Below are 24,302 nucleotides of genomic sequence, written 5' to 3'. Positions count from 1 at the left end.
CCCTTACTATCTATAATCTCCACCCACAATGATTCAACATTTTGTTCATTAGAGCCAATATCATCTCTCACAACTGCCCTGATATCATCCTTTATTAACAGAGCTACCCCACCTCCTTTCCCTTCTTGTCTATCCTTCTGAATTGTCAGATACCCCTGTATGTTTAATTCCCAGTCTTGGCCACCCTGCAACCACATTTTTGTAATGGCCACCAAATCATACCCATTTGTAATGATTTGTGCCGTCAACTCATTTACTTTATTTCGAATGCTGCGTGCGTTTAGGTAGAGTGTTTTAATACTAGCTTTTAAACCATGATTTTTAGTTTTGATCCCTCCTGCAGCCCCTTTATCTTCATACATATTGTCCCTTCCTATCATCATGTGGTTTACACTTACCCCAGTGCTACTCTGCTCTGTTGCCTCCTGCCTTTTGCATTCTTTCTTGGGGTCCTGTTCATCTGCGCTCTCACCCACTCTAACTAGCTCAGAGCCCTCTCCTGGGTTCCGAATACTCCTCGCATTGAGGCACCGAGCTTTGAGGCTTGCCTTTTTATTACACTTTGACCCTTTAGAATTTTGCTGTACATTGGCCCTTTTTGTTTTTTGCCTTGGGTTTCTCTGCCCTCCACTTTTACTCATCTCCTTTCTGTCCTTTGCTTCTGTCTCCATTTTGTTTCCCTCTGTCTCCCTGTATTGGTTCCCATCCTCCTGCCATATTAGTTTAACTCCTCCCCAACAGCACTAGCAAACACTCCCCCTTGGACATTGGTTCCGGTCCTGCCCAGGTGCAAACCGTCCGGTTTGTACTGGTCCCACCTCCCCCAGAACCGGTTCCAATGCCCCAGGAATTTGAATCCCTCCTCGCTGCACCACTGCTCTGACTAGCACGTGGCACTGGTAGCAATCCCGAGATTACTGCTTTTGAAGTCCTACTTTTTAATTTAGCTCATAGCTCCTTAAATTCGTCTTGTTGGACCTCATCCCTTTTCTTTACCTATGTCGTTGGTACCAATGTGCACCATGACAACTGGCTGTTCTCCCAAGCAGGACACAAGCAGGGATGTCATCAGGAGGACCCGGTTGCAGTGGCGCAAACCTTTCAATGATCGCAGTAGATCACGAAACGTTACTGTAAAGCCACACTTGACCTCATCCTGCTGTGCCACTCATCACATCCCCCATCACTCTGCCTTCTCTACAATACTCCTGCACATCTTTACTCTCACCAACTGACCTTGCACCTCCACCCATCTGTCTCTCTCTATTTACATTATCACATCCCCATCTCACTAGCCACCCCTCACAATCACCCTCATCCTTGTCCAATCATACCAACTAATAACACATAAGAGTCAGCATGAATGTTTTAGCCAATGTTCATGTAAAGCTGTTGTTCATGCACTGTCAAACATTTATTTTTAACACTTTGCATTCTTGGACAGATTTGTGTGCACCTTTGGAAGTGGCTTAGTGAGTTGCAATGAATGGTGAGACATAATGGTACCCCCCACAATGGTGATGAGTGTGAAGGGAATGACTTGGGCATTGTAGGACTGAATTATGGTAATGGTGTGGGGTGGTGCCAAACTGGTGCATCAGATGGCAGCCAGGGTGCACAACGTCAAGTGAAGTAAATCTGGCCATGGTGAGGCCATCCCTGGCCTCCCGGGCAGCAATGTGGTCGGGTGCTGATGCCCTGTGACCTGAGCAGCATCACTTGATTGCGGAGAAGGTTGGTGTTGTAGTTGTTGCTGGTGTGCCTGCTGATGTTGGGTTTGATCATGGTGGGATTCTGAGGACCAAGGTGAGATACTTTTGAGGGCACCGATGCTGATGTAATATGTAATAGATGGTAGGTCAGCTTGAGATGACAGAAGCGATCTGTCGATGGTGAGAGAGGTTGTTCCAATGAAGTAACACTGGATAGAGAGATTGCTCCAAACATCTGCAACCTGCAAGAAGTTCAATGACCCTTCCAAATGCAGTAAGCAACAGCTTTTGATCTTGGAAAGTGAACAGCTGTGAGATGGGAGCTTCTACAGCACAGTTGCAACTGTCAAGTAAAGAAATGAATTCATGGTCACTCAGTTCCCGACATCCTTACCCGACATGATCCCCGAGCAGCGTGGACCCCATGGGCGAGCTGGTAAAATGTAACACTGAGCTCAAAATACTGTTTAATGGGCAGTTAGCAAGGTCATAAACCAGAGGTGGAGCAGCGTGGACAAGACCAAGGCAAGGCGCAGCACGGGCCGATAGTGAGGTTGTGGAGCTCACATTGCGTACTATGAATTCCACGTAGAGCGAGGTCCTGTGGGAAGGAGGGCAGTAGGAGTAGGTTTGTGTGTATGTATTGGCACATACATATGTGGCCTCCAGTCGTCTTGGACCCCCTTGCCATTGGACCAAGACCTTGCCCCATCAAGCCCGTGTGGTGGCTGGTGTGCAACGGCCACCCCACGTTAAAGGAATTCACGCACGGGCATCTTCCACTGTTTAAAATGAGTTCATCAGTCACCCGAGTACTCATTTTTAGTGTGGAAGCAAGTCATCCTCGACCCCGAGGGACTGCCTATGATGATGTTGAATGGCTAAATTGCCTCCCCCGCCGCTGGGTGTCTGGTCTGTTCAGCCCTGACAGACCTGATATCTTGGAAAGTGGTGTGGTGGCGGGTTCCTGACCCACTGTCAAAAAAACATTCCCACCCATTCCACCACCAACTGACCCCCTGAAGAATTCGCCCCCAAGTGTCTGAGGGAATGGTTAATGTTACTTTGCTCTGTGGTTTAAATCCCCTGTGTTGGTTGACATCCAGCAGTGGCCCAGGTAAAATGAGGTTAAAGATGAACATTTTTCTGTAAGATCGCAGCTGTTCATAGTGTGATAAGGGATGGGCTTTCACCTGTGATAGTCCCGTGAGCACAAGATCCTAACTCTGCTAAAAGAAAGAGGAAAAAAAAGAACTTGCATTTATATAGCGCCTTTCACTACCTCAGGACATCCCAAAGTGCTTTTTACCGCCAATGAAGCACTTTTGAAGTGGAGTCACTGTTATAATGTGTTGGGTCCCTCATGACGTCTCCAGACAGGGAACAAGCGTTGCCTGATCGATATAAAAAAAGATGACACATTAACCCCACCTCCCCGAAATTGGGGAATTAACAGAAACAAAGGTGTTGTATAAGATGATCTTACTTCAAATCTGAACTTCCATTCCAACTTTAAAGGGAGACTTGCATTTAAACAGCACCTTGTATAAGATACTGTTACATCAGTTAGCGCTTCACAATCAGTGACGTCCAGTGACATTGTTACATAGGCAACTGCTTTGCACACAGCAAGTCCAACAAACTAGAGACACTGGGAGTGTTCTCCTGAGGGCAGAGATGATTAAGAGGAGATTTAATATAGAGGTGCTCAAAATTATGAGGGGCTTTGATAGGGAGAAACTGTTTCCAGTAGCAGCAAGTCAGTAACCAGAGAACACAGATCGAAGGTGAGTGGCAAAAGAACCAAAGGGAAGATGAGATTTTTTTTTTTTACGCTGCTGTGATATATTCTCTATGACATCACAAACACACACTAACAAGATGGCTGCACAGGAACTTGTCAGGTGACCGAGTCACCTGATGCTTTTATTGTATAAACACTAGCTGCCTCCTTCAAAAAGTGCAACATCCCCATCGACACCTAGGAATTCCTGGTCCAAGACCGCTCAAAGTGGAGGAAAAGCATCCGGGAAGGCGCTGAGCACCTCGAGTCTCTTCGCCGAGAGCAAGCTGAAGCCAAGCATCGACCATGGAAGGAGCGCGCGGCAAACCAAGCTCCCCACCCATCCGTTCCTTCAACCACCCATTTCTAGTGTGGAAGCAAAAGTCATCCTCGACTCCGAGGGACTGCCGATGATGATGATTACCATAGTGGTCTACTAGGTGGGGCAGTAGTCCACTAGGTGGGGCTATATTCCAGCTGCTATGATCTGGAGCACGTTGCTTGAAAGGGTGATGGAAGCAGGTTCAATAATACCTTTCAAAAGGGAATTGGAAAAATATTTGGAAAGGAAAAATAAAGACAGGGCTATGGGGAAAGAGCAGGGAGGGGGGTGGGGGGTCGGCAGTGGGACTACTTGGACAGCTCTTGAAGAGCCGGCACAGGCACGATGGGCAGAATGGCCTCGCTTTGTGCAGTATGATTCTATGAAACAGCAATGAGATGAATGACTATGGTGATAGTTGAGATGAAATGCTCAGCCAGATACTCCACCCTCCTCCTCAAATCATGCCATGGCCTGGGATGCACAAGGGCAGCTACTTTAGTTTAATTTAGCATCCAAAGGATGTTACCTCCTATAATCAAACACTCCCTCGACATCAGCCAAAAACATGTACGCAGACGACACCCAGCTCTACCTCACCACCACTTCTCTCGACCCCTCCGCGGTGTCTAAATTGTCAAACTGCTTGTCCGACATCCAGTTCCAAATGAGCAGAAATTTTCTCCAATTAAATATCCCTCTCCCTAGCATCTGTCCGAGGCTGAACCAGACTGTTCACAACCTTGGCGTCATATTTGTCCCTGAAATGAGCTTTCGACCACATATCCGCAGCATAACTAAGACCGCCTATTTCCACCTCCGTAACATCACCAGTCTCCGCCCTTGCCTCAGCTCATCTGCTGCTGAAACCCTCGTCCATACCTTTGTTACCTCTAGACTTGACTATTCCAATGCACTCCTGGCTGGCCTTCCACACTCTACCCTACGTAAACTTGAGGTGATCAAAAACTCGGCTGCCTGTGTCCTAACTCGCACCAAAACCTGCTCACTCATCACCCGCTGTGCTCGCTGACCTACATTGGCTCCCGGTTAAGACAATACCTCGGATTTAAAATTCTCATCCTTGTTTACAAATCCCTCCATAGCCTCGCCCCTCCCTATCTCTAATCTCCTCCAGCCCCACAATCCCCCGAGATGTCTGCGCTCCTATAATTCTGCCCTCTTGAGCACCCCTGATTATAATCGCTCAACCATCGGTGGCCGTGCCTTCTGTTGCCTCGGCCCCAGGCTCTGGAACTCCCTCCCTAAATCTCTCCACCTCTCTTTTAAGACGCTCCTTAAACCTACCTCTTTGACCACTGTTTGTGGGCCAGGAGGAGCAGGAGTGCCACCCCCACGCCCCCATCGATCGCACCCCCCTCCCCCCGCACGCGATCTGATCTTACCCCCCCCCCCCCCCCCGAGCCATGATGTCACCCCAACCTGGCCTTTCCAAACTCCGCCCGCCCGCCCTTTCCGATCCCTCCCTTCCTCCTCTCTGTGGCCTGGTGCTGAAGGCATACCTGCCAGCCGGCCAGCCTCTCAACCTGGCTGGCAACAGCTGGCAAACAGAACCAGAAATGGTCATCACAATCCTGCCATCAAATTCCGCAGGCCCGGAGCGAAACCCGTTCTTCCGGCTTGCCTGAACACGTAACCGCTCCCTCCCACCTCTTTGTAAATATCAGGCCCAGTGTTTCTCTCTTTAAATAGATGCCTGAGTTAAAGACCGAGGGGGAGGAATTCAGTTGGTTGCACCACTCGCACTAACGGGGGCGCTGTCGGCTCCCGCCCGAGCGCCCCGCTGTCGCTTCCCGCCCGAGCGCCGCCCACTGGGTGACGTCACCGAGTGCATCAGGCCCCCGTAGCTCCGCGTTTGCAAACCTGACCCTTTCGTCTGCGGTAGCACTTGGCGTGAGACCGGGTGGGGAAAGAAGTCGGTCCGGGCACAATCCTGGGGCGATATCGTCCGCAGTGCGAGGTCAGTGCTGAAATGTCACTTTTTCAACTTTTATTGATTTGTTGCAGCCGTGGGGAAGTGTGGCTGAAGGTTTATTGAATTTTTCAGCAGGATTTTTTTTTCATCTTCAGGCACTAGGATGCTTCACTCTCCTTTTGGGGCTAAACAACTGTTTCACGGCACAATCCCCAGGGGCACCCTCAGTGACACAGTCAGCGGGGCTTGGGGCCATTCTAGTCCCCAAAAGGCTGTGGATATTGGGGGGTGGGGGGGCACAGTTGGAGCCTTCAAGGCTGAGAGCGCTAGATTTGTGTCGGGCAAGGGTAGCAGAGGGATATGGAGCTGAGGTGGGCAAATGGAGTCGAAGGTGCTGATCGGCCGTGATATTGAAGAGCAGGACAGGATTGAGGGGCTGAACAGCCTGTTCCTATCTCCGCATGGTCTGTAACGGAGCTGCAGTGATGACATCTGTCGGGTCTGATTCATTGCAGTGCAATTGCGTAACTGCCCAACTTGCTGATTTGCAGGAAACCCTGTGGTTTACGTGGCTGTGGTTTGAATCTTGTGTTTTCATTCCCGTTGCAGTACATGGCGCGGCGAGCTTAGACAAGGCTTATTTTCAGACAGTTTCACAGATGGTCCACAATAGCTGAAACTGCAATAAGTTTAGCCCCCATCCCCTTACCGCCCCCGACCTCTCCAACCATCTCCTCACTTTCACCGCACTGACTCATGCTGGGGCTATGTTGCAACATGCGCGAGCAAGCAGGCCTCCAACACTTGGCCCGAATGGCTCCACGTCAAGTATCAACCTGGACGCTGACCATCCTGGAAGCTATTTGACTGCGTGGGAGGCGCAGCAACCCCTGCATCCGAACCGGTGTCCACACACACACGCACTTCCCAGCAGTCAGGCGCTGAACCCTGGCTGGTTTTTCCCCTCCACCCACCCACGCCTGTGAGTCACAAGGTCGTGAGTTCAAGTCCCACTCCAAGAGACTTGAGCACAAAAATCTAGGCTGACACTCCCAGTGCTGCACTGTCGGAGGTGTCGTCTTTCAGATGAGACATTGAACCAAGGTATTTATATAGCGCCTTTCACGACCACTGGGCATCTCGAAGTGCTTTACAGCCAATGAAGTAGTTTTGGAGTGTAGTCACTTTCAACTTGCGCACAGCAAGCTCCCACAAACAGCAATGTGATAAATGACCAGATAATCTGTTTTTGTTATGTTGATTGAGGGATAAATATTGTCCAGGACACCGGGATAACTCCCTTACCCTTCTTCGAAATATTGCATGGGATCTTTTACATCCACCTGAGAGCAGACGGGGGCCTCGTTTTAATGTCTCATCCGAAAGACAGCACCTCCGCCAGTGCAGCGCTCCTTCAGCACTGGGAGTGTAAGCCTAGATTCAGGGGCGAGTGTGCTATCCACTGAGCCACAGCTGACAACACTTTGGATGGCTTTGGCCTTGTTTGGGGTGGATGCAAACCCCCCGCCCCCCCCCCTTTGAAAAGGGAATTGGAGAAAGACTTGAGGGGGGGAAATTTGTACGGTGATGGGGAAGAGCGGCGGAGTGGGACTAATTGGGCAGCTCTTTCAAAGAGGCAACAAGCACGATAATAACTTTTATTTATATACCGCTTTTAATATAGTAAAACGTCTCAAGGCGCTTCACAACAATTTTACACGTTAGATATTGGCCATTGAGCGAAAGAGAGAAAAAGCGTGAGCAGGAAGTGTAAAAGGAGGTTAAAGGCTCGGGTCTGAAGCGGCTGCCAAAATGCGCATGCAGATAGACACAGGTGAAAAAAAACTAAAAAAAAAAAGAAATTCAAATTACATTGTAAATAATACAATAAAGGAGTGTACAGTAGTAAAATCAATGTAATAAGGATTAATTATAATTAAACAAAATTAAATAATATATACCATAATTATACATGATGGGCTGAATGGCCTCTATAAAATATGCACTAGAGCTGTTGCTTTCTTCTGCCAGCAGTACAGCCTCAATTATGACACGCAGCTCCTGTTTGTGAGCCTGCGGGGCGTCAGGACCGCCATGCGGGGGCTGCCTATCTTTTACCAGGAACTCATCAGGGTCTGGAACAGAGTCACCACCAAGCGCAGCTCTCCACCGGCTGGAGTGGCGGCTGTCCTGCAGGAGCCGCTGCTCAGGAATCCGTACCTCCACGACCGCGGTTTTAGGTGGCAGGCGGACGAGAGGGCTGTGGCTGGCGAGGTGACCAGGGTCAGGGACCTGCTCGATGGCGGAGGAGCGGGCTGGATGGCGCCAGATGTGCTGGCACGGCGCCTAAACTGGGCCGAGGTCCGGAGCACAGCCAGTCGCTAAAAACAGCTCTGGGCCCTGTCTCCGTTAGGTGTGTCGAGGAGGCTCAAGCACGTGGGGAGATCCCGTCCGAACTGACCCCTGTCTGGACGGAATTCCTCATCGGCGCCAAGCCCTGAAACCTCCCTCGGGAGCCGCGCCGCACAACTTGAGACTCCTCAGGGAAATCCCCTCCGTGCCTTTCAGTTCTGCGCGGAGGGATTTCCTGTACGGGCTGCTCCTGCACACTCTCAACCTTGCCATCCCCGTCTGCCGTCCGGACACGCCATGGCCAGAGGAGGAGGCGGGGGTCCTCAATGGCGTGCTCTCTACGCGGGAGTCCTCTTTCTATTTATTGAGGACTTGGCCTGAGGGTGGTGCACGGAGCAGTCCCGTGCAATATATTTTTAAGTCAGTTCACGGGCTTCCAGGCTGCCTGCAATTTCTGCGGTCTGGAAAAGTCCGTGTTCCATGCTTTTATTGAATGTGCGAGGTTGCAGCCCCTGTTCCAATTTTTGAAGGGGCTGCTCCTCAAATTCTGGTTGCATTTCAGTCCCACACTCTGGATCTTTGGGCACACTGTGCGGAGGGGAGCAGGCAGGTAGGAAGGCCTCCTCGTAGGACTGCTCCTGGGCACGGCCAAGGGGGCCATCAGCCGGTCCAGGCAGCGGGCGGTCGAGGGGGTCGTTCAGCCTGACTGCCTGCCTCTCTTCCACGGTTACATCCGAGCCAGGGTGTGCCTGGAGATGGAGCACGCAGTGTCCACCGGTACGCTCACGGCCTTCCGCGAGAGGTGGGCGCCGGAGGGACTGGAGTGCATCATCACCCCCGGCAACCAAATTTTAATTTGGTTTTAATGTCTAAAACTTAACTTGTTTGTTGTCAGTTTTAGTGCCCTCCCCCCCCCACCACCACCTTTTAGCCAGGGGGCACTTGTATAATTTGTGTTTTAGTGCCCTCAAAAAAAAAAACAAGGGGGCACTTGAAAAGTTTTTGGAGTGTGACCCCCCCCCCCCCCTTTAATCAGGGGGCACATGATTTCTGATTACAACAAAATAGTTGTAGAGCTGTTGCATTGTGAGTGGCTTAGCCAGTCACATGATGTTCACAAGACTCAATAAAACCCCAGTTGGGTCTAGGTCATCCACGATGAGGTATGCAGTTGTGAACCTGGTGGATGAACTGGTAATGTGTAGTGTGATTGTTAAACCTTTGTTAATAAAGCAACTAGTTCTTAATAGCAATGTGTTGCTATGAATTCTTGAGCAAATAACCCACAAAGCAAATACATCGCAGCCTTCTGTGTTGTATCATTCTGTGATTCTCTGGTTGCTGGAAGCAGAGTTCCGGAGACTAGCCTTTAATTCCTAGAGACTCCAGGGCAATCCTGGAGGGTTGGCAACCATAAAACACCAACTAAAGAGCCTAAGGAGGGAGGAAAATAATCCCGGCAGTTACAGCATATGCAGATTCTGACACTACAAGAGCACGATCAGTTTGATTGTAATCAAAGCGGCATGGTTGGGCCTGTCACACGATCACGGGCTTTACATACCTTCAGTTAAAAGGTTCAGTCGAGGCTTCACAAAGTTTTCGATGCATCAGCTCCAGAAACTAAAAACCAGACCAAACACTGTTGGTCCCTGTCAGTCGACAGGTTGATCCATCATCAACAAACAGAGAGAATCATGACCCACAGATAGGTCCGGGGGTGGGGGGGTGAGTGTTGCACTAAATTAGGGAGGGAGTGAGTGGTGCGCTGGATTAGGGAGGGAGTGAGTGGTGCGCTGGATTAGGGAGGGAGTGAGTGGTGCGCTGGATTAGGGAGGGAGTGAGTGGTGCGCTGGATTAGGGAGGGAGTGAGTGGTGCGCTGGATTAGGGAGGGAGTGAGTGGTGCGCTGGATTAGGGAGGGAGTGAGTGGTGCGCTGGATTAGGGAGGGAGTGAGTGGTGCGCTGGATTAGGGAGGGAGTGAGTGGTGCGCTGGATTAGGGAGGGAGTGAGTGGTGCGCTGGATTAGGGAGGGAGTGAGTGGTGCGCTGGATTAGGGAGGGAGTGAGTGGTGCGCTGGATTAGGGAGGGAATGGTGCACTAGATTAGGGAGGGAGTGAGTGGTGCGCTGGATTAGGGAGGGAGTGAGTGGTGTGCTGGATTAGGGAGGGAGTGAGTGGTGCGCTGGATTAGGGAGGGAGTGAGTGGTGCGCTGGATTAGGGAGGGAGTGAGTGGTGCGCTGGATTAGGGAGGGAGTGAGTGGTGCGCTGGATTAGGGAGGGAGTGAGTGGTGCGCTGGATTAGGGAGGGAGTGAGTGGTGCGCTGGATTAGGGAGGGAGTGAGTGGTGCGCTGGATTAGGGAGGGAGTGAGTGGTGCGCTGGATTAGGGAGGGAGTGAGTGGTGCGCTGGATTAGGGAGGGAATGGTGCACTAGATTAGGGAGGGAATGGTGCACTGGATTAGGGAGGGAATGGTGCACTAGATTAGGGAGGGAATGGTGCACTGGATTAGGGAGTGAATGGTGCACTGGATTAGAGAAATCACTGGGTATGATTTTAGCGGATAATTGCTTAATGTGCTAAGAAATTAGGCAAATTTTGCCAGAAGGGGAGAATCTTTTTTTTTTGCCATGAGTTGTTATGATCTGGAGTGCATTGTCTGAAAGGGCGGTGGAAGCAGATGCAATAGTAACTTTCAAAAGGGAATTGGATAAATATACTTGAAAAGAAAAACAATGCGGTGCTGTGAGGAAAGAGCAGAGGAGTGGGACTAATTGGAGAGCTTTTTCAAAGAACTGGCACAGGCACGATGGGCCGAATGGCCTGCTGCTTTGCTGTAGTGTCAGCTGTGGCTCAGTGGGCAGCACATTCGCCTCTGAGTTAGAAAGTTGTGGGTTCAAATCCCACTCCAGGGACTTGAACACATAAATCTAGGCTGACACTCCAGTGCTGAAGGAGTGCTGCACTGTCAGAGGTGCTATCTTTCGGATGGGACATTAAACCGAGGCCCCGTCTGCTCTCTCAGATGGACATAAAAGATCCCATGGCACTATTTCAAAGAAGAGCAGGGGAGTTATCCCTGATGTCCCGGCCAATATTTATCTCTCAATCAACATAACAAAAAAACAGATTATCTGGTCATTATCACATTACTGTTTGTGGGAGCTTGCTGTGCGCAAATTGGCTGCCACGTTTCCCACATTACAACAGTGACTACACTCCAAAAGTACTTCATTCGCTGTAAAGTGCTTTGAGACGTCTTGTGATTGTGAAAGGCGCTATATAAATGCAAGTCTTTTTTTTTCTTTGAAGGTTGTATGTTCGCGTGACATTCATCTGTGCACTATTTTAACTGAGGCTCCCTCTCCCATTTGAAAGAAACTAGTGAGTTCCTTGCCTTAAATGGCAGGGAACTGTCACGTAAAGGTTCAGTCCCAAGTGCCACACACACTGATTGTTCGGCTTGCGTCAGCAGTGTTGTTCAGATAGCGAGGGCAGTGGAATCGTTCTCCGTAGTGCATTACCAGGTGTGCTTTTGTGGCTGCCCTTTATCGAGTCCTTTATCCATTTCACATTCGGCCACAGCAGCCCTTCCGTGAAGCTCCCCTTCGTCCTGAGCAAACAACGAGGTCTAAGATGACGGAATTACAGAAATCACTAAAAGCTAGTGGACAGGAACAAAAGACTAATGGAATGTTGGCCTTTATCTCAAGGAGGCTGGAATACAAAGGGTGGAAGTTACGTTGCAATTATATAAAGCTCTGGTTAGACCCCAGCTGGAGAACGGTGTTGAGTTCTGGGCACCGCATTTCTGGCAGGGTATATTGGCCTTGGAGGGGGAGCAGCACAGATTCACCAGAATGGGAGTGTATCGATATTTGCAGGGGGTCCCTAGGAGTGTGTCAATATTTGCAGGGGGTCCCTGGGAGTGTGTCAATATTTGCAGGGGGTCCCTGGGAGTGTGTCAATATTTGCAGGGGGTCCCTGGGAGTGTGTCAATATTTGCAGGGGGTCCCTGGGAGTGTGTCAATATTTGCAGGGGGTCGCTGGGAGCAATGTTCCCTGTAATTTTTGGGGGGCCACCTAGCCCCTTTAGAGGGCTGTGCAGCCCATTCACAAAGCTGCGCATGTGTTTTTTTTTGCGTTTAAAAGCTGGCTCACAAGCTGCACGGGATCTCGCAAGTGCTGCCCTGCCACACAGCTTTATGGGAACATTGTCTAGAAGTGTATCAATCTCTGCCCTCCCTCAATCTCTCCTGTTTCCTCCTATAAATTACAGGTTTATTAAAACTAACCGAGATGTCACCTGACTGTGCAAGATATCACCATGCAGCAGTCAGCCCCTGGCCCTTTGAAAAAAGTTTCTCCAAAAAAACCCCACAATTTTGTCCTTTACAGATTAAACTTTCTGCAGGGGTTGCAAGGGTTCCAAGAAAACCCTCTGAACAAATAGTCCACAGTCTGGAAACCGCCACTTTATTCTTCCTGCAGCTTGTTTATTCAGCCCGCCATCTGAAATGTGAGGGTAACTCTGCAATAGCATTCCCTCAATAGGAATTTTCATGCTCGACACCATCCAGGACAAAGCAGCCCACTTGATAGGCACCCCATCCACGAGCAAAAGTATCCCCTCCCTCCACCACCAGCGCACCGTGGCTGCAGTGTGTACCCTCTACACGATGCACTGCAGCAACTCGCCAAGGCTTCTTCGGCAGCACCTCCCAAACCCGCGATTTCTACCACCTAGAAGGACAATGGCAGCAAGCCCATATGGATTTTAAGAAAGTGTTTGACAAAATGCCACATAGAAGGCTGGTTAAGAATAAGAGAGTCAGTGTCAGCTTGGATAAGAAATTGGCTTAAGGACAGAAAACAGCAAGTTGTGGTAAATGGTTGATTTTCAGACTGGAGGATGGTAGACAGTTGGGCTGAAATTGCGTCTGACCTGAAACATTTCTACGAATTTGCCTGGGATTCTGGTGGGGAGGCTGCCTCTTCCCACGCTACAAAGCACACTCCTGTCCGAAGGGTTTCCACAAGTTCTCATTGCTATTATGAGAAAAAAAAAACACACTAAACACATAATAAAAAATAAAAAGCACACCTCACATAATTAAAATTAAAGTTAATAAATATCTTAGAGAAAGAAAATTTTCGGAGTTTTTAAAAAAGTTTTAAAATTATGGTTAAAAATAAATGTAACGTAGTGGGCAGGGTTTTTAAAAATGTGTTTTTTTAATTTAATTTAATTATATTTTTGTATGCTTTTAAACTCTTACGCCTGTAAAAGTAGGCTATGCGCCTGCTTTTATCAGGTGCCAAGCGTTTTGAGGACATTTTCTGGGCAAGATACGGGTAAATACCGCAATCTTGCCCTTGCAAATGTCCTCGCTCCCGAGATGTGGAGGTCTAGCTTGACGGGTCGGAAAAGCCGGTTTTCAGCGTATGCGCATTGTGCGCTGAAAACTGGCTTTTGCGATGCCTTCCCGGGTACGTACACACTCCGTACGTACCTGGGAGGCCGGGATTTCTGGCCCATTGTTGTTCCCCAGGGGTCAGTGCTAGGACGACGGCTTTTTTTGATATATATAAATGATTTGGATATTGGAATACACAATAAAGTTTCAACATTTGCCGATGATAGCAAACTTGCAGGTGTGGCAAACAGTGAGGATGATTCTAATCGACTGCAACAGGACATAGATAGGCTGGCAGAATGGGCAGACAAGTGGCAGATGGAATTTAATACAGAGAAGTGTGAAGTGATGCATTTTGGCAAAAGGGACAGGGAGAGACAATATAGACTTAATGGCACAGTTCTAAAGAATGTGCAGGGACAGAGGGAGCTGGGGGTTCTTGTGCATAGATCCTTGAAGGTGGCAGGACCTATTGAGAGAGTAGCTAGCAAAGCATATGGGATCCTGGGTTTCATATATAGAGGTATGGAGTACAAAAGCCGGGAAATTCTGCTGAACCTTTATAAATCTCTGGTTAGGCCACAACTAGAGTATTGTGTCCAGTTCTGGTCACCACATTTTAGGAAGGATGTGAAGGTCCTTGAGAGGGTGCAGAGATTTACCAGAATGGTTGCAGGGATGAGGGATTTTAGCTACACGGTTAGGTTAGAGAAGCTGGGATTGTTCTCCTTGGAGCAAAGGAGATTGAGGGGAGATTTGATCGAGGTGTACAAGATTATGACTGGTTTGGATAAGGTAGACAGAGAAAGGCTGTTTCCATTAGCTGATAGTACAAGGACTAAGGGACACAGATTTAAGGTTTTGAGCAAGAGATACAGGGGGATGTGAGGAATGGTAATGACCTGGAACTCGCTGCCTTCGAGGGTTGGTGGCAGTGGAGACAATCAATGATTTCAAAAAGAAATTGGATAGGCACTTGCAAGAAATGAACTTGCAGGGCTTCGTTACCTCTGGTGTCCCCCAAGGATCTGTCCTTGGTTCCTTCTTATTTCTCATCTATATGCTGCCCCTTGGTGATATCATCCGAAAACACGGCGTCAGTTTCCACATGTACGCAGACGACACCCAGCTCTACACTCCACCACTTCTGTCAGATTGCTTGTTCGACATCCAGTGCTGGATGGGCAGAAATTTTCTCCAATTAAATATTGGGAAGACCGAAGCCACTGTCTTTGGTCCCTGCTACAAACTGCGTTCCCGAACCACTGACTCGATCCCTCTCCCTAGCATCAATCTGAGGGTGAACAAGACTGTTCGTAACTTAGGTGTCATATTTGACCCGGAAATCCGCGGCATAACTAAAACCGCCTTTTTCCACCTCCGTAATATTGCCCGCCTCTGCTCCTGCCTCAGCTCTTCTGCTGCTGAAACCCTCATCCATGCCTTTGTTACCTCTAGACTTGACTACTCTAACTCACTCCTGGCCGGCCTTCCACATTCCACACTACCTAAACTTGAAGTCATCCAAAACTCAGCAGCCCGGGTACTAACCCGCACCAAGTCAAGATCACCCATCACCCCTGTACTTTTTGACCTACATTGGCTTCCAGTTAAACAACGCCTCAATTTCAAAATTATCATCCTTGTTTACAAATCACTCCATGGACTTGCCCCTCCCTATCTCTGTAATCTTTTTCAGCCTCACAATCCCACGAGATGTCTGCGCTCCTCAAATTCTGGCTTCTTGAACATCCCTCATTATAACTGCTCAACCATTGGTGAACGTGCCTTCAGATGTTTGGGCTCTAAGCTCTGAAACTCCCTCCCTAAACCTCTACTCCTCTCTTTCCTCCTTCAAGACAGTCCTTAAAACATACCTCTTTAACCAAGCTTTTGATCACCTGCGCTAATTGCTACTTATGCGGCACGGTGTAAAATTTTTATTGCATACTACTTCTGTGAAGTGCCTTGGGACATTTTACTACATTAAAGGCGCTATATAAATACAAGTTCTTACAGTGCAAATCACCAGACTGTTCCATGCTCTCAGGAAACTCTTGCCTCTATGTAACCCCCGACACAGATCAAACATTCAGTCATAAGCAACATAAGGAGTCGATCTCTGAAACGTTAGTCGGGGAAAGTCACAGGTAAACTCCTTGGTGAGTTTGATTTTTTTTTAAGAAAGTATTGTCGTGCACTAAGTGAAGCGGTGATTTTGTGTCTGTGTATTTACAGGTGATTTGGTGCATGCGATATCTGAACGTTGGATGAAGCTTTGACTACCCCCCCCCCGGTGCCCGGCCATGAGAACTGAGTTCCATAGACTGCTGACTCACGTAATGCTCAGTCTGTGGACCCAGTTCCCCAGCTTGGTGACTGCCTGCCAACAGTCAGCGTGCCTTCCGACGCGGGACACCGTGCCTCTGCCACACAGGCACGGGCTGCCTTCGTCTCGCTGTCCCGCCGTGCTACCGGGACGCGGGTGACGGGCAGCAGCCAATGGCCATCCCGAAGGAAAACTTGCCGGATTGACCGAGACCGATGGCTGGGAATTCTCGGCAATGTTACAGCGAATTTACGGCACAGAAACAGGCCATTCGGCCCAACTCGTCCATGCCGGCGTTTATACAAGCCTCCTCCCACCTCACTTCATTGCACCCTCTCAGTATTCCTTTCTCCCTAGTGTTTACACAGCCTCCCCTTCAATGCATCTATACTATTCACCTCAATACTCCCTGTGGGAGTGAGTTCCACATTCTAACCACTCTCTGGGTAAAGAGGTTTCTCCTGAATTGCCTATTGGATTTATTAGTGACTATCTTGTATTGATAGCCTTTAGGTTTGGTCTCCTCCACAAGTGGAAACATCTTCTCTATGTCTACCCTTTCATCAGTTTAAGGACCTCTATCGGGTCACCCCTCAGACTTCTCATTTCTGGCGAAATGAGCCCCAGCCCATTCAATCTTTCCTGGTAGTTTCCAGCCTCAGCCTTCCAAATCTTATTTTGGATCCTCTCTAGTGCCTCTCTATCCTTTTTGTACTATGGAGACCAGAACTGTGCATTTATGTAGCACCTTTAACGTAGCAAAACATCCCAAACAAACTTTGACACCAAGCCACATAGGAGCTTTAGGGTAGGTGACTAAAAGCTCGGTCAAAGAGGTAGGTTTTAAGGAGCATCTTGAAGAGGATGAGAGAGGCGGAGAGGTTTAGGCAGGGTGTTCCAGAGCCTGGGCCCAGGCAACAGAAGCCACCGATGGTTGAGCGATTATAATCAGGAGGGCAGAATTAGAGCAGCGCAGAAATCTCGGGGTGGGGGGGGGGGGGGGGGAGGAGTTGTGGGGCTGGAGGAGATTACAGAGATAGGGAGGGGTGAGGCCATGGAGGGATTTGAACATGAGGACGAGAAGTTTAATGTCACAGCAAAGAGTGGCAAGAAGCAGAGAAGGCTGAGGAAGGTGAGTTACTCCATCTACATCGACAAGGTGATGAAACTGGTTCTCGCCGACACCTTTTCCCAGATCGTGAACTCCTTTTGTGGACGATATTTGCCAGCACATCGCAGGGGGGGGCTTCCCGTCCGCCCCCCTCAATCACAACAATCTCTCGACTCCCGGGAGATCTAGATCGCTGTGTGCTTACCGCTGCACAGGGAGAAGTGTGTCAGAAGGGTCAAGGGCCGTGACCCCGTGAAACTCCACAAAACACTGAAAAATAAAACGCACACAAAAATAAAGCCAGTTCGGCGAGTTTATTTTGGGGACTCGGCTGGTGTATGAGGCCCATGTTCAGGGAGTTTCTGCACACCGATACAGGCAGATTACTAACACACAGGGCGTGTATACGCCGTATGTAATCCCTTCACAGAATCATAGAAATTTACAGCACGGTCTATCATGTCTGCTCCGGCCGACAAAGAGCTATCCAGCCTAATCCCACTTTCCAGTTCTTGGTCTGTAGCCCTGTAGGTTACGGCACTTCAAGTGCACATCCAAGTACTTTTTAAATGTGGAGGGTTTCTGCCTCAACACCCTTTCAAGCAGTGAGTTCCAGACCCCCACCACCCTCTGAATGAAAAAGATTCCCCTCAAATTGCCATGAAACCTCCTACCAATTACTTTAAATCCATGTCCCCTGGTTGTTGACCCTGCCGCTAAGGGAAATAGGTCCGTCCTGTCCACTCTATTCAGGCCCCTCATCATTTTATACACCTCAATAATGTCATGTATTCAACTATCATTGTAACCCATGTATAAGCTGACCTAAGTTGTACACCTTGAGAACATTGACCACAAGGGGGTGATCTTGTGGGAGACACACCTAACCTGGACTTTTAGGTATAAAAGGGGAAGCTCCACCCACCTTCATCCCTTGAGGTCTTGGTAATAAAGGTAACTGGTCACAGATTGACCTTCTCTCAAGTAGGGCCTCGTGTGCATTTATACTGTATCGTAAGAACATATCAAATAAGGTCTCCCCTCAGCCTCCTCTGTTCCAAAGAAAACAAACCCAGCCTATTCACTCTTTCCTCAGCTAAAATTCTCCAGTCCAGGCAACATCCTCGTAAATCTCCTCTGTACCCTCTCTAGTGCAATCACATCTTTCCTGTAATGTGGTGACCAGAGCTGCACGCAGTACTCTAGATGTGGCCTAACCAGTGTTTTATACAGTTCAAGCATAACCTCCCTGCTCTTGTAGTCCATGCCTCGGCTAATAAAGGCAAGCATTCCATATGCCTTCTTAACCACCTTTATCTACCTGTCCTGCTACCTTCAGGGATCTCTACACATCTCCGAGTCCTGCCTTCTCAATTCCCACTTTTCTGTTTCTTTCCCAGCTCTCATTCCCTCCTCTCTCGCATTGATTTAGCTGCCATCTCCTTACTTGCAAATTAGAACTGATGGTGATTCCTGTGCTGTCGCCTACCTCCTTTCCCCAGAACAAATCTTGCTGCTCGGAAACTGCATTGAGTTCCTCGCAGGAAGCCTGGGTTAAATGTCCTTTCACCTTTGCTCCCGGGGCTGGAGTGTATCCCACAGCGCTGAGTCAAAGTCTCCGGCATCGAAGTGAAGAGTCAGCGGGTTTCAAAGTCACGTTTTATATTTTGCTGAAGGCCCTCTCGCCGCTATTTTAACCTCGGGTTAATGGTTTGCCAACAACAACCCACGTTTACTTAGTATCTTTAACGTGGTAAAGAATCACACTCCGAGACCATTGCTAAAACAGGAGATTGAAGAGGAGCCTCTAGGAAGGGTCTGGAGGTGGGGGAGGCGCCAGGAATGGGGGAGGGGCTGGGATGTGGTGGCTGGTGTGCAACAGCCACCCCACGTTAAAAGAATTCACGCACAGGCATCTTCCACCATTTAAAAAGGAATTCATCAGTCACCTAAGTACTCATTTTTAAGTGTGGAAGCAAGTCATCCTCAACCCCGAGGGACTGCCTATGATGACGATGATGAGGGACTGGGGGAGGGGCAGGGACTGGGGGAGGAGCCAGGACCAGGGAAGCGGAGGGGCTAGGCGAGTTACTGGGGAGGGGATCCCCTCTCGGTACACGGCCAGCTGGGTCGCCTGCAACCCTGGGGTCCAACCACCTTTCTCCGACACATTCCTGGACCACGGCAACCCTCTCTGTTTTGCTAGATTTCCCAGGCTCCCCTCCCTCGCTGCTATTCTGCTGTAACCATTTACACTTCCCCCACACCCATCTTTTGTTTCTTTACTTGTCCCATCATCACCCCCTTTTGTCCTTTTAATTACTCTCTATCACAGACCCCTTTGAACCCCCCCCCCCTTTCCCTGCTGCTGCACTTGTTTAAAACTGGTTACATCGCTTAACTTTTTCCAGTTCTGTTGATAGGTCATCAACCTGAAACATTAACTCTGTTTCTCTCTCCACAGATGCTGCCTGACTTGCTGAGTATTTCCAGCATTTTCTGATCTTATTGAAAAGTCCTATAGGAGCTCATTAACTAATATTTGTTACTGATGTTGCACCATACGATTTTCAAACCCATGATTTAAAAAAAAACTGCCCCTGACTTTAATCAAATCTGCATCAATTCTGAAACTGAAGCTCAACTGTGCAGCCACAAGAACATCTTACACTCTTCGTTATGTTTTAAGAAGTGGATCATTCAGCAGCCTGGGTTTGTAGAGATGTGAAATTCTGCCCTTTCCTATTGCAGAGCAGATTCTATACAAGCAGAGCTGCAGGCTGCAGGCATAGTGATTTAAAAGTTGCTCTGGGAGACTTAAATGCAGATCGGGAACCAGGAACCTGCGTTAGTGCTAAACTTGCACAAGCAAGTTTGATGTTTGCCACTAGAGGGTGCTGCTGCTGCTACACGGAGGTGCTGGTTAAAAGCTTTAGATAGTACACCTTTAAAGTAGTAAAACGTCTCAAGGTGCTTCACAGGAACAATCATCAAACAAAATTCTACACCAAGCCACAGAAGGAGATACTAGGACAGATGACCAAAAGCTTGTTCGATTTTAAGGAGCGTCTTAAAAGGAGGAAAGTGAGGTAGAGAGGCGGAGAGGATTCCAGAGTTTAGGGCCCAGGCAGCTGAAGACCCGGCCGCCAATGGTGGAGCGATTAAAATCGGGGATACGCAAGAGGCCAGAATTGGAGGAGCAGAGAGAGCTGAGGTTTGTAGGGCTGGAGGAGGTTACAGCCGCGGAGGGATTTGAAAACAAGGATGAGAATTTTTAAATTGACGTGTTGCCGGACCGGGAACCAATGTAGGTCAGGGGTGATGGGTGAATGGGACTTGGTGTGAATTAGGATGAGGGCCTAGATGAGGATGAGAGCAGCCAAGTTTTGGATGAGTTCAAGTTTATGGAGAGTGGAAGATGGGAGGCCAGCCTCGAGGTAACAAAGGCATGGATGAGTGCTTCAGCAGCGGATGAGCTGAGGCAAGGGTGGATGATGGGTGCTTTTACCGAGGTGGAAATCGGCGGTCTTGGTGATGGAGAGGTTATGGGTCGGAAAGTCAGCTCAGGGTCAGATAGGACGCCCAGGTTGTGAGCAGTCTGGTTCAGCCTCAGACAGTGGCTAGGGAGAGGGATGGAGTCAGTGGCCAGGGAACGGAGGCAATGGCTTCGGTCTTCCCGTTATTTAATTGGAGAAAATTTTGTATACTGGATCCGAGACAAGCAATGTGAGGAATCAAAGCTTGCTGTGTGTAAATTGGCTGCTGCGTTCCCCACATAAGTGATTACACTCCAAAAGCACGTCATTGGCTGTAAAGCACTTTTGGTCGTCCCGAGGTTGTGAAAGTCGCTATATAAATGTACGTCTTTTCTTTTTCTTTTCGAAGTTAAGTTTTGGGGAACACGGTAGCTGGTGTGCAACGGCCACCCCCACGTTAAAAAAATTCACGCACAGGCATCTTCCCCCAGTCCTAGCCCCTCATCATCATCATAGGCAGTCCCTCGGGGTCAAGGATGACTTGCTTCCACGCTAAAAATGAGTATTCCCCTAGTCCTCGCCCCTCCCCCCTCCCCAAGCCCCCGCCAGTCCTAGTCCCAGCCCCTGCCTCAGCTCATCCGCTGCTGAAGCACTCATCCATGCCTTTGTTACCTCGAGACTTGATTATTCCAACGCTCTCCTGCTCAGCCTCTCAGCTTCCACCCTAAATCGTAATAAGTGCAAGGTCAAAATGGGAAGAGTGGGGGGCAGGAAACCAGAATTACTAACCCCAAATCTTCTGACTCCGGGGCGAGAGTGCTATCCACTGAGCCACGGCTGACACCTGTCAGATGCAAGCAAGCTTGAAAAGTCACTCACTAAACAGGTCACAAACTCACCCCTTCGGAAGAACACGTCACAAGGGGACTTACCAGGTAAATTTTTAATTTAGACACAATTACTTTCCCTAACAAAGTGAATCAACATGAAAATAATGATTGTACAGTAATTGTACTTTTAATCCATGCAAGACTTGTCTTGACTGCAATCTTCATAAGGAATTGTTTCATTCAGTGTTGATTGAACCTGCAATTCTCAAACATGATGAAGTGACCATAGCTCAGGAAAGAATGCAATGAAACAAACTGTGACCACCCACTACTGATGGATTTTTGTGCTCAAGTTCACAGCGACCTAGAACATGAAGTCATGTCTCTGGCTGAGTGTCCCAGTCCTGTACATTGGACGGCAAGATGAGCCGCTGTAATATCTTTCTTCATCGTCACTGAGATTTCCATAATAAATAAAGATTTTGTCAAAAGGCTTAAAATGAGTGCATGTTGATATTTTTTAAATTAAACAAATTCAAATACAAATCATTCGGTCCATCAAGGGAAAGAGGAGGGGCTGAATGGGGGAGTGGGGTACGAGAGAGGGGAGGGGCGCGTGGCACAAGAGGGAGGGGGCGCAGGGTACGAGAGGGGGGAGGGTGAGTGGGGAAAGAGAGAGAGAGAGATGGGGAAGGGTATTAAACAACAGCACTATACAAAAGGTCCAATTTTCCTATCACTGATGCCCAGCACGAAAGGCAAGAGAAATAGTTGACCAACGTTTCCATGTAAGCTGAGCTTTGCTCTGCGCGGCCTGTTTCTTTAAATGAGCGGTCCCTTTAAATCTCGGGCGGGATTTACAAAGGAAAAGCCGGTGAGTGGCCTGCGCGGGACCTTTCCGGTTACTGCATGGCCGCGAGCGTGCACGCCTTAGCGGGAGCATTGTGTGGCGACCTCCTCTGCTGGATCAGAGAATGGCAGGCAGTAGTCCTGCCATTTCTTGCTCGGAAGGACGTCAGGACAGCAGCCAGGAGACCCCCAGCGACAGAGCTCATCGCCTCTCTCGTCGGGCTGTCAGGTCTGCCGCACCGGGCCAACTTTAGTGCCCCGTTTTCAGACGCTGGGCCTCGCCAGGGAGCAGGCTTGCTCTGGGGATGGGCCGGGGCCTGTGACAATGGCTCCATCCCCTAAATTCGGATATTGAGACCAATCCAGCGTCCGGATATTGAAGGGGTGGAGGCGAGAAAAATCAGCTCCAGCATTTATTCCCCCCCACCACCCCAACCCCGAGCCATATCTCTTCATTAATACTCTCTCGTCTTCTCAACACATTGTCTCCTTCTTTGTTGGGGTACATTTCCACAAGGGCTGGTTACCTTGGTAAGTTCTGGTGCCTTGTGAATGTGAGGTGATCCAAAACTCACACCAAGTCCCACTCACCCATTACCCCTGTGCTCGCTGACCTACATTGGCTTCCGGTTAAACAACGCCTCAAATTCAAAATTCTCATCCTTGTTTTCAAATCCCTCCATGGCCTCGTCTCTGTAATCTCCTCCAGTCCCACAACCTCCCAAGATGTCTGTGCTCCTCTAATTCTGCCCTCCTGAGCATCCCTGAATTTAATCACTCAACCATTGGTGGTCGTGCCTTCTGGTGCCTGGGCCCTAAGCTCTGGAACTCTCTGCTTCTCCGCCTCTCTTTCCTCTTTCAAGACATTCCTCTTTGATCCAGCTTTTGGTCACCTGCGCTAATTTCTACTTAGGTGGCTCGGTGTCAAATTTTTATCTCATAATGCTCCTGTTTCACTGCGTTAAAGGTGCTATATAAATACAAGTTGTTGTTGTTGCTGTCCAAAATATTTCTGAGAGCCTCAGCAATGAGGGCAGGCAATTTGATCACAGGCCTCACTCAATATCTACACATGCACCCAGCCAACGCAGACAGCACTGGATTGCGATCCAGAGCAATCGCATTAACCAATTTCTCCTTTCTAACTCGGGGGTGCTAAGGCCAGTTATAGTGGCCACCACTGCAATCGGCTAATTTAGAACCGGCCTAGCATCGAAACTGGAACCTTTCAAGTCTCCATGGCCGAGAACTTGCCTCACTGCTCCAACGTTGGCTGGTCCACGTCTAATGTATTTGCTTCATGGGTTCTTTGCTATTAAGAACTAGTTGGTTTAATAGCAAAAGGTTTAACAATCACACTACATATTACCAGTTCAGTTCAACTATTTTAGTTGTGCACTTTAAACAAATGCCCCCTGCAACGGGGGTCACACTCCAAAATATATATTTTTTTTCCAGTGCCCCTTTTTTTTGGGGGGGGGGGGGGGGCGGGGGTGGAAATTTCGGGTACTAAAAATAGAAATTATACAAGTGCCCTCTGGCTAAAAAAGGAGGGGGCACTAAAGCCAGCAAATTAAACAAATTAAACTTTAAACATAAATGATCAAATTAAAATGTGATTGCCGGGGGTGATGATGCAATCCATTCCACCTCTCACGGAAGGCCGCGAGCATACACCGCAGTGGACACCGTGTGCTCCATCTCCAGGGACACCCTGACTCAGATGTAACCGCGGAAGAGAGGCAGGCAGTCGGGCTGAATGACCCCCTCGACTGCCCGCTGCATGGACCGGCTGATGGCCCCCTTGGCCGTGCCCAGGGACAGTCCTAAGGGGAAGCCCTTGGACCTACCTGCTCCCCTCCGCACAGGGTGCCCAAAGATCAGGAGTGTGAGACTGAAGTGCAGCCAGAAATTGAGGAGCAGCCCCTTTAAATAATGGAACAGGGGCTGCAACCTCGCACACTCCATAAAAACATGGAACATGGACTCTTCCAGACCGCAGAAATTGCAGGTGGCCTGGGAGCCTGTGAACCGACTTAAAAACTTATTGCACAGGACTGCTCCGTGCACCACCCTCCAGGCCAAGTCCCCAATAAATAGTGGGAGGACTCCCGCGTAGAGTACACTCCATCGGGGACACCCGACTCCTGCGGACGGCAAGATGTTGCACCATGGCGTGTCCAG

The 24,302-nt window shown here is 49.1% G+C and overlaps 1 long non-coding RNA gene across 1 annotated transcript in view; it reads left to right on the top strand.

Annotated features, from left to right (window-relative positions):
- The window catches only part of LOC139260208 (uncharacterized), a 32,127-nt gene extending 10,358 nt beyond the window's left edge, over window positions 1–21,769 (top strand). The window contains exon 2 of the long non-coding RNA XR_011592734.1: window positions 19,428–21,769. This is a non-coding gene — a long non-coding RNA (uncharacterized lncRNA). The remainder of the gene's footprint in view (window positions 1–19,427) is intronic.
- The last annotated feature ends 2,533 nt before the right edge of the window (window positions 21,770–24,302 follow it).

The sequence above is a fragment of the Pristiophorus japonicus genome, chromosome 3, assembly GCF_044704955.1.
Source record: "Pristiophorus japonicus isolate sPriJap1 chromosome 3, sPriJap1.hap1, whole genome shotgun sequence".
Classification (NCBI taxonomy): domain Eukaryota; kingdom Metazoa; phylum Chordata; class Chondrichthyes; family Pristiophoridae; genus Pristiophorus; species Pristiophorus japonicus.
Note: the sequence above shows the minus strand (reverse complement) of the source record. Positions and strands in the feature narration are given on the sequence as shown.